The 9,760-nt window shown below is 33.8% G+C and overlaps 1 protein-coding gene across 1 annotated transcript in view; it reads right to left on the bottom strand.

Moving 5' to 3' along the window:
* Window positions 1-7,196: 7,196 nt before the first annotated feature.
* The window catches only part of GRIA2 (glutamate ionotropic receptor AMPA type subunit 2), a 97,613-nt gene continuing 95,049 nt past the window's right edge, over window positions 7,197-9,760 (bottom strand). The window contains 1 exon segment of the mRNA XM_033060802.2: window positions 7,197-9,760. This exon segment is cut by the window's right edge and continues 261 nt beyond it. The gene's annotated coding sequence lies outside the window, so the exon portion shown is untranslated.

Genomic DNA, 9,760 nt, shown 5'->3' with positions numbered 1-9,760 from the left:
AGATAAACAGCATGGAAGATCTTTTGGACAGAAAGACAATAATGGATGAAAAGTAACATTAAAATAAAGTGGTAACAACATATTATTTCCAGTGATCAGACAGGGAAAGGACTCTACATGATTTGGTGACACTTCTTTGCAATGAGAAGTGTCATAGTCTATCGCGTAGTCTATTATCAAAATCAATTCTTTTTCAGGCACTTCGATAATAGGACTTATGTATATTATTAATTCTTCAGAATCTGACATAAAACATAAGTTAAGCTCTTTAAGGTGAAGTCTATGATGAGGCCATCTACTATAGATGATCTGTTCATACTAGAAATCACAAATGGTGAGTATTGTAATTCTGCAGGAAGAGGACATGGTGCCCTAACTCGTGCATTTTGTACTGATATAAAAAAACCAAAATCCTGAAAGTGCTAGGTTTGAGGATGTAACTGAAAGGAAAAAAAAATCATGACAGTTACTTAAAAAAATTCCTTTGTTCATTTAATTGCATTCTCAATACCGATCCTGACATCTTTAAATAGAATTCAGTCACTTTGAGTTGATTCTGCAAAAATACCTCTGTACAGTCTTAACCTTTTGAATAGGATTTTCTACTCATGGGAATATAGTTGCAGGACACAGAAGTCACTTAGTTTTCTCCCTCATTAAGGGATGCTCAGAGGCAAGTCAATTTTTTAAAAATAACTTTTTTTCTCAAACATCTTTCTGCAATCTTCAGGAGTGCTCTGTCATTCTGCATTACCCTTTTAAGAAGAGTAAGTATGAATTTATTTTTTTTTAACCTATTGATCTTTGTATCTGTAGCTGCACCAAAACCCAAACTGTACAAACAAGTGAGTAATCACATCCACAATGAAATGAAGTCAGACAGAAGACATCTATTACTACATTGGGCAGTTCTACCATCTAGATACACGAACATGGGAATGTTTTCCAAGGTTTCCCAGGTTGCCAACTAATGTCATCAGAGCATGTAATAGCAGAGGGAAGTTATAGAGAAAACTAATTAAATAATTTCCTTTTTCTTTTTTTTTTTTTTTTTTTTTTCACAAAAGCTGGAGTGAGAGCAAAACAAGCAAATATTTTATTTTTTTCAAAAACTCAACCAAACAAGATCTCACCTAAATCCTCCACCAACAATTCCCTGTATTTTTTCTACTCTGCTATTGCCTGAAGTCTTATATGTATTTTCATTATAAAACAGCCAGTGTCTTAAAAAAAATTACTGGCTTGATGGATTACTCACATTTCCGTTCAGTGTAAGGGAAGGGAACACTTTTTAAACCAGTTTCAGTTAAAAGCTTTAAAAAACCCCAAACCCTGATAGTATTGTCAGTAGGAAAATAAAGAAAAATAATAAGCTGTTGAAATATTGCCGCTAAAACATAAAACTAGGCAGTTGAAAATAAACACAGACACCTCATTTGAAAATAAAATAGTTTACCCTCAGATTTGATACCCCAAAATCTGAATTGATACCAGTAGCCAGAATGGGGTCTACATTTAGCTAAGCAGTAGATCTGCTTGTAAAAATTTCACAAAGTAGCCTAAATAAAGAATTCCTGGAAGTTCAGTAGGTCTAAGTTTCAAATGTCAAAGGCTATATCCAGTGTCTACACTCATTATGACACATTTGTGATTCAACTACACCACAAAAATCTACTGTGCCTCTTCTAATTTTCTAACTTAAATTAGAACTAAAGGTCTAATTCAGCATTGTAGTTTTAAGTCATGGCTTCAAAATCCCATCCTATAGTCACATGGAGGCTTGGTTTGCATTCTCTTACCAACTCCTTTATTGCCTATTCCTTCTAGAAAGACACTGGGTTTTTTTCTGCAGATATTTAAAGAGAGAAAAAAGAATGTAGTATAGATCAGGTGATATTTTCACAGTGAGCAATTTTGCTTCACACTTCAATAATTAGTATTGCTCCTAACTTAGGTTGGTTGAAAGGCTACCCTTTAAAAAGGTAAAAAACACCCCCTTTATTTATACTATTTGTATGTGTGCATATATATACATACATACATATATATATATATGGTACCACAGAAAAAACACTTGGCAAACCCATATTTACACAGTATATTACAGCATGCATAAGAAAGGCTGTCCATGTAATACAATCTTAGCTAGCATCTTACAAAAAAAGAAAAAAAATCTACAATTTAATGATCTTATCTATTTGGAACATATTTTTTGACAATATATGATGCCATAATTTATAAAGCAATGAATTTTTCCCTATGAGGAAAAACTCCATGAAATTTTTCAGCCAGCCAAGATGGCTGTGCTTATTTCTCTTGAGGGTAAAACCCAAGTTTCCTCTATGCTAAAAAGTGCATGATTATTTTATATTAATGCAATATTTTTCTAGTTACATCCTGAATTTGCTGAATATGGATGGCTGTACTTCAGGGAAAGAAAAATGCTTTTCAGACAGGGGAAGGAGGGGAAGAGCTCTTTTCTCCCCATTCTGGCATCAGGTTGAGAGAAGAGAAATGGTTTTTTCATCTTGACCATGCTAACAATTGTTTTGCTAGCATGACTGCCAAGTGTGGTGATGCCTGGGGACATTACTGTGTGACTGCACAGAGACAGGTGGGAGGTTCAGGCTTGGTCCTGGCACCCGACATTCCCTAGACTCCAGCGAGGCAGGGTCTGACCAAAGTGTATTTGGTCTCCTCAGAGCAGTCTTTGTCCCTGATGTTTGAAAAAGATTCTTTAAGAGGTGTAGAGGTGTGAGTCACGAGATATACTTAGCTGAATCACTTAGAAGGACTTGGGCAGCATATTATGTCAGCAAGCAAGGTATGCAGTGTTACTTTTTTTGCCCTCAATGTGCTAAAATCTCACCAATGACAAAAGATCAAAAAGTAAATTACAAGCATAAAAGGACAAAGGTCTAGAGAAAGCAGCTTGTAAGGTGGACTAAGCAGAACTGATGAACATGTCCCAATACCATTTTGGATATATAATGATTGAAAAAAAATCCTTGTATTTTAAGTCTCCTAGAATAAACAAGTATCTTAGGCAAGTATATCCATCAGGATAAAGAAAACATGTCAAGTAGAATACTGCTCTCACTGAGAATAATGGCCTTATAAAAACAGTTCATCACATTTTTCTAATATATTCAGAAGGTGCAGATTTAAAAAACATGGTAATATCACAGATAAAACCAATAGATAGGAATTTCCTGCAAATTGTATGTCTACACTATGATAGTGTATCCTACAGCGTATACTACTCATTTGTCTATGCAAGTAAAAAGAAAAAAAACTCAACAAAACAATATAAAATGTGGACAGATTTCTGCCACAGCACCATAGCAGTATATTTTATTGCACAATGTTCAAAGTAGGTAGTATCCAGCCCTGACAACACCCAGCATTTTGTTTTTGAGGCATTACGTCTTATAAAGGTTTTGGTTTAGAAAATCAAGCTATAGCTGCAAAGAGCACTGTTTTCTTTGTCCATGTAATGCTAGATTTAACTAAATCTGAGCCTCTCAGATGAGCCATTTTGATTTTTAAATATCAAAGACTGCAATTTGAAAAACTAAGCATATACATGCATATACATAAACCCATCAAGCTTGCTGCTGAAGTGAGAGGCAATGACACATGCAATAGCTTTCGTTTGACCTTTCTATGTAGGCCAAAGGTAGTGTGGAAGAGCCTTTTTATCTCACAGGAGTTCTGTAAAACTGAATACCATCAGTGAGATGGATTACAGTTGTTACCCGAGATTTTGAAGTTATAGGACTTGCTGTTGATTGAGTCCCATGGGGACTCATATTGTTCGATGGAAATGCAAAATTCCACATTTATTCAAACAGGAGGTGGTAAGGCACTTGCTTATGAACCTTTCTGTTGCTACTGGCCCTAATATGAATTATTGCTGTGATTATCATTGCTCTTGACTATGGCCTTATCAAAATCAGCACTAGTTCTACTATTGCATTGTGTAGGGATATGTATGCATACACATACACGGGAACACTCACAATCCTCGTTTTCATATATTAGCATCTCTGTCTATCTATTCACACAAAGTAGCTGAAGCTGAATTAAGAATTTCACCTACAAGTAACTTGGATAAGCTGCTTAAGACACTTAGTTCCAAATTTATAAAAATATTCATCTAACAATCTTGTGAAATTATTAAAAAAACCAGTAAGATACACAAAGGCAAACACCTAAGTAAAAATCATGTTGTTTGTACTATTATATCTTTAGTCACTGTGATGGTAGAAAAAAATCTTCTCACTCAAAACCAGAAAAAATATTTTAGTAGATATTCTGCTATTCATGAGTATGAGGTAACCCAAAATGTGTTTGCCTGTCACAGAGAAACTCATAAGGAAAGCAACTACTGAAAAATACTGTTATTTGTAAAGCATACTATTAACTGAAAGAACTATAAGTTTACGTCTCTAATTACTTTTTTCTCTAAACTCACAGAATATGGTGCTGAAGGGTAGGCAGTAATAACATAACTTGAAAATTGAGTTAAAAGTTATTATATAATAACCACCAAGACATTTTTAACAAGATGCTCTTGATGCTTCAGTAAAACATCAAAAGTACTCTGGGCTGTCTCCTTCTAAGAAGCTTGAAACCTGGTCTAGGGGAAGTAGTCCCTGCCCACAGCAGGGGGAGTTGGAATTTTTACAGTCCTTTCAACTCACACTCTTCTATGATTACTAATAGTAAAGAATCTGAAGGATATTTTATTCCCCAATTTTAAGATCTGTTTACCATAAACTGAAACATGACATTATGATTTCAAAACTGCACAAACAATGAGTTTTCAGAAAAAAAAATAATTTCTATTTGTTATTTTCTATCCTTAGAAAACAGGTATAAATCCTCTCCAGTGTCCCTTTTGGAGAGACACATTAAAGGATTGAGGGGGAACAGAAGAATGGCATAAAACTACCTCTCCAAGTCCTGCTTCAGCTTTTTCCACCTGCTTGCCTTCTCTGCATGGAAAGATGCAAAGGAAGCAGTATGGTTCCGCACAGCTCATGGGATCTACTGGAACCCCTTTATTTAGGGTTCCCACACCTCCAGACAGGAACTAGTTGAAGAAAATTCCAATGGGCTGGTCTAGGCACTAATTTAGAAGCACCTGCCTACTCTGTAATAAGATACATTTTCAAAATCAGGTTTGGGATATTTAAAGCAAATCAATAAAACTCATTTTAATTTAAAGATGTATTTTAAAGATGTATTATCTCATTCTGCACTGGAAGACTAGTAGAATTAAATTATTTATTTAACATAGATGAGTCAGCTTTGAAAAGTTAGCATCTGTTAAAATTTATAACAAATTGCATGTAAACTTTTTCTCTATGCCCACCATGTAGTAATAATCTTTCCTTGTCGAGTGGGAGTTGCATGTGTAAAGGGAAGAATAATTTTGGGCAAATGCTACAAAGTCATTCACTGGACAACTTAATGAAATTAAGTGCTTTTTTCAATGTATGAAGAATTTTCTCATCACTGAGGTAAGTAAAGCACTGAGCTGTTTACATTAGCAGTACAATATGCATAAAGGAGACTGACAAAAGAATAAATTCAGTGGATGCCACTTGGATAAAGGGTTTAGCTTAGATAACCTTTTCTATCTTTATCATCACTGCTGCTATAATACAGAGACTTATGACATGACCTATAATAAATATTTTTAATGACTGCCAAATCAATCATAGCAAGTATTATATACAGTAATTACATTTCCTATCAGCCTACTGAGCTAAAAATGTATGCATTAGAACTAACTGCATGTAATGGGGCAAGAGGAAAAGGAAGGAAGAAAGGGAGGAAGGAAGGAAGGAAGGAAGGAAGGAAGGAAGGACGGAAGGAAGGAAGGAAGGAAGGAAGGAAAGAAAGAAAAAAGAAAGAAAGAAAGAAAGAGAAAGAAAGAAAGAAAGAAGAAAGAAGAAAGAAAGAAAGAAAGAAAGAAAGAAAAAAAGAAAGAAAGAAAGAAAGAAAGACAAACACATCATGTAATATGCCCTAACAATAAGATTCAGGATTGGCCTCATGACACATGAAAGCTGCAGGGCAGTTAGAGCTATAATTCTCGGATTTTTTGTATTTTACCTTACTTTGTTCCATTTTTTGACAGTTGTTTACCAAAAAAATAATTATTTTATTCAATTCTCTGTTATGTCTCACATAGATGTATAGTATTCTCTACTACCTACAGAAATTGATGCAAGGAAAAATGTTCCAAATTAAGTCCACAGCTAAGTCACTGGCTTAATTTCATTATAAGTGCTTAATATAAATTTCTAAGATAATTTAGACCTGATGGATCTCTCACAGCAGACTTTTGTGATCTGTTGACAGCTTATTTGAAATATTTAATAAATAATAAGCTTTGATGCTGTGAAAACAGATCTGAGTAGCCTCCAGGAATATCATGTGGAACAGCTGTTGCTAATTCTATTCTGCTGGTGACTGTTGTATTCTTATAACTAACTGCACCAAATGATAGCTGAAACTGACTATTTGAATTTTAAAATACAATTATTTGTGCAAGGTTTCATGTAAAGATATTGTCTACATCAATCAGCCAAAGAAGGGGCCGACACCACTAAAATATACTCTGTTACCAGGTGCAATACATGTTTACATGAAAATGTTGAACCTTTCACATGGCAGATTTCTTCACACTCTGTTTGACATTACAGTAAACTCTGCTGTACTAGATCTCTTCCAGTGATACCTGAAGTACTTGCCATTTTTCAGGCTCTTTCTCTGATTTGGACACATCAACAATCTGTTCAATTAAAAATGTTATGGTTTAAATTCAAATTTTTTAGGTAATGTTACTGAATAGATACTTAGCTGCCTGTCTTTATGAACTTATTACACTGCCATTGTAACTATGATAAGGAAGGTTACAGTCCAGAGATACAATTACATTGTTGGAAAAAAGCTTCATTACTTCATTTAACCATAACAAAAACTATAGTAAATCTATCCTTGAGTGACAAGATGATCTGGGAGAAGATATATACTCTTCATTGAAACTTCATTCAAGAAATGAAGAAACTTCATAAACTCTTCAAGGAAATTTCATGTCTGTCTATATAAAATCTTAGAAAAATACATTTATAATAAATAAGAAACCAGATTTCAATAACACTAAGCAGACATTACAGGTCTTTTGCCTTTTTTAAGAAGATTTTTTATGTACGATTGAAGTTTATACAACACTCCAGAAAAGCCATGTGTTAGATTGAAAAATAAAATCAGAAGCATTTTTGTCATATAAGTATACATGAAAAACCGAGAACATTAATGTCTTAGAAAGTGTATGCCCAGATTTGTACCATTACTCATTTAACAAAGCAGGAAATATGATACTGTAAACAAAAAGCTACAGTAAAAGGACATTTTGAAATTTACACAAGTTTGAGTTCATAAACATTTTGGTTGCTCCATAACAGTTTTCATAAAAAAGGAATAAAAAACCCTTGGACAGCTTTCATCACTCTTGACTACTTTTCACTTAAATGCATACAGACATACTTTATATAGCAATATACTGATGTACCGTTAACATGAATAATAAACTATTATTACTGCTTTTTTAACTGAGATGTGTATTATCCAATCAATATTATCTGAATTTAAATACTCATACATTATGTATTCCCATCATGTTGTTAAGTATAAAAACATGAAAATATAATTTTACATTATTTCAGTTATATACATCAGTTCTGGCTTGACAAAGATTTGTTTCCTGCTATGTTTTTAAAGGAATAAGCCCAGAGGTACAATAGCTTTCCACTGTATACAGTAATGCATTTCTACTTTAAAAAAAAATTATATTACCATATGAATATTATTTTAGTTTGGTCATTCTATAATTGAACATTAAAAATTCTAATGCATTCCCCAACATTCCTGATGAGGAGTAATGCAAAGAACACCTATGAATTACAGATGCATCAAGAAATTATTTAGTTTAATTAGGGAGAAGTATTGGTAAGACAGACATTGAAAACACTGTATACAACTCTTTTGCTGACCATACTGAGAGTATACACTGTGTTCACATGCTTGCAGAAACAGGTTGAGAGTTTGTACCACAAGTAGGGACATCAAGTTTCTGATAAATGCTCTGCCTTCTCCAATGCTCAGCAAACACTATACTTGAGTCTAAGAAATGGATTCCAACTAAAACTGCAAGTCATATTTAAAATTTTATTTAATACCAAAATAAAAGAGATTTACCAACACTGCATGAGGCAATGTATCCACAATGCAGAAAAATGTAAGCTTTTCCACCAAATGTACAGAATTGTATCTACAGGGAAAGCTAGAGAAACACGATGTTACTTTGATTTGCATTAGCATTTAAATTAATATTATTGCACCCCTCCTAGCATTCCTTTTTGCTTTTTAAGTAGTTATTGTTTTGAAATACACACAATTAAAAAGTATGGTAACTTCAGCTAGCAAAGAATATTCATAGTGATTAAGATTCAGGAAAGCTTTCATCAGTACAGACTCGCATCTAATTCAAGTTATCAATCTTAATTCAAAAAAGACATTGCCAAGGTTTTGGGTTTTTCTTTTCATAAAAGCTTCACTAGCTACTGCTTAAAATTACCTTTTAACAGTTTGAAAACTGCTTTCTTAAACAATTTGACAACTCCCTTTTTCATCCTTTAGAAAAAATACTTAACACTGTTTTACTTCTTGTCATTTATCAGCTTTTATCAATACTCTTCTCTCTCTGTACATGTATTTATGAACTGAGTTGTACAAAAGTAGAGATAGGTATCAACCAAATCTTTGGATCATTAAGTCTCTGCATGTCAGAGTTAAGAGGAGCTCTAAAACAGCACCCATCTGACTCCTCCTGTGCCAGTATCAAGTACCGCTCCAACCAGAACAACCTTGATCTTCAGAGTTCAACAAGTGTATCCGAGCATCACAGCTTGGGCTCATCTGTAGAAAAAAAAACTATTGAACAGATTCAAGTGAGCTGGAAGTGGCGACACTGCCAAAAACTGAAATGTTGACCCGACCTTGACAGTGTCCTTTTAGATTTCAGACTCTTTATAACCTAACTGTAGCTAGTAAAATTAATGGAACACTTGCAAATAAAACCATAGAAAAAGGTTTATTTCAAGTGTCAAGCATTGCCAAGTAAATTTTATATTAACACCGAATGTTAAAGAATAGGATATACAGCAAAGTTTTAATAACAATATTAAATTACAAGACTTGAACCTTTTAATCATTATTTCTTCTATTCTCAACATCACATATTTGGCTTTGAGAAATACAGAACTGATGCCTTAAGCGCCTTATTTTCACATTCCACCTCCCCACAGTCTAGATTTTTTTTTTCTTTTGTCATATCCAACCATTATGGAAGCAAATTTATTTAAAAGCCAGTTTTTGTTTGTGAAAATACCTAAAAATATTTTTTTTCATTTTATACTTTTTTTTCTTATAAAACATGTCACATCTTGATGCAATTGATGTCAAGTGTGCTTAAGTCAATATGAACCAAGGGACTAACAACAGTGGCTGCAGAAACTGGTGTGTTGCCTGTACAACGACTTCAGTTAGATTACAGTACTTCCATGTTAGCTGTGCATGTCAGTCAAGCTTCATCTTGAACTTGTGTAGAAAATGGTGGGGTGTTTTGAACCAAGCATTCATTATAATCCAAGATGAACTCCACAAATACAAGAATTCTTGGCTG

The sequence above is a fragment of the Catharus ustulatus genome, chromosome 5, assembly GCF_009819885.2.
Source record: "Catharus ustulatus isolate bCatUst1 chromosome 5, bCatUst1.pri.v2, whole genome shotgun sequence".
NCBI lineage: Eukaryota > Metazoa > Chordata > Aves > Passeriformes > Turdidae > Catharus > Catharus ustulatus.
The sequence above is the reverse complement of the archived record's forward strand: the minus strand, read 5'-3'. Positions and strand labels throughout refer to the sequence as shown.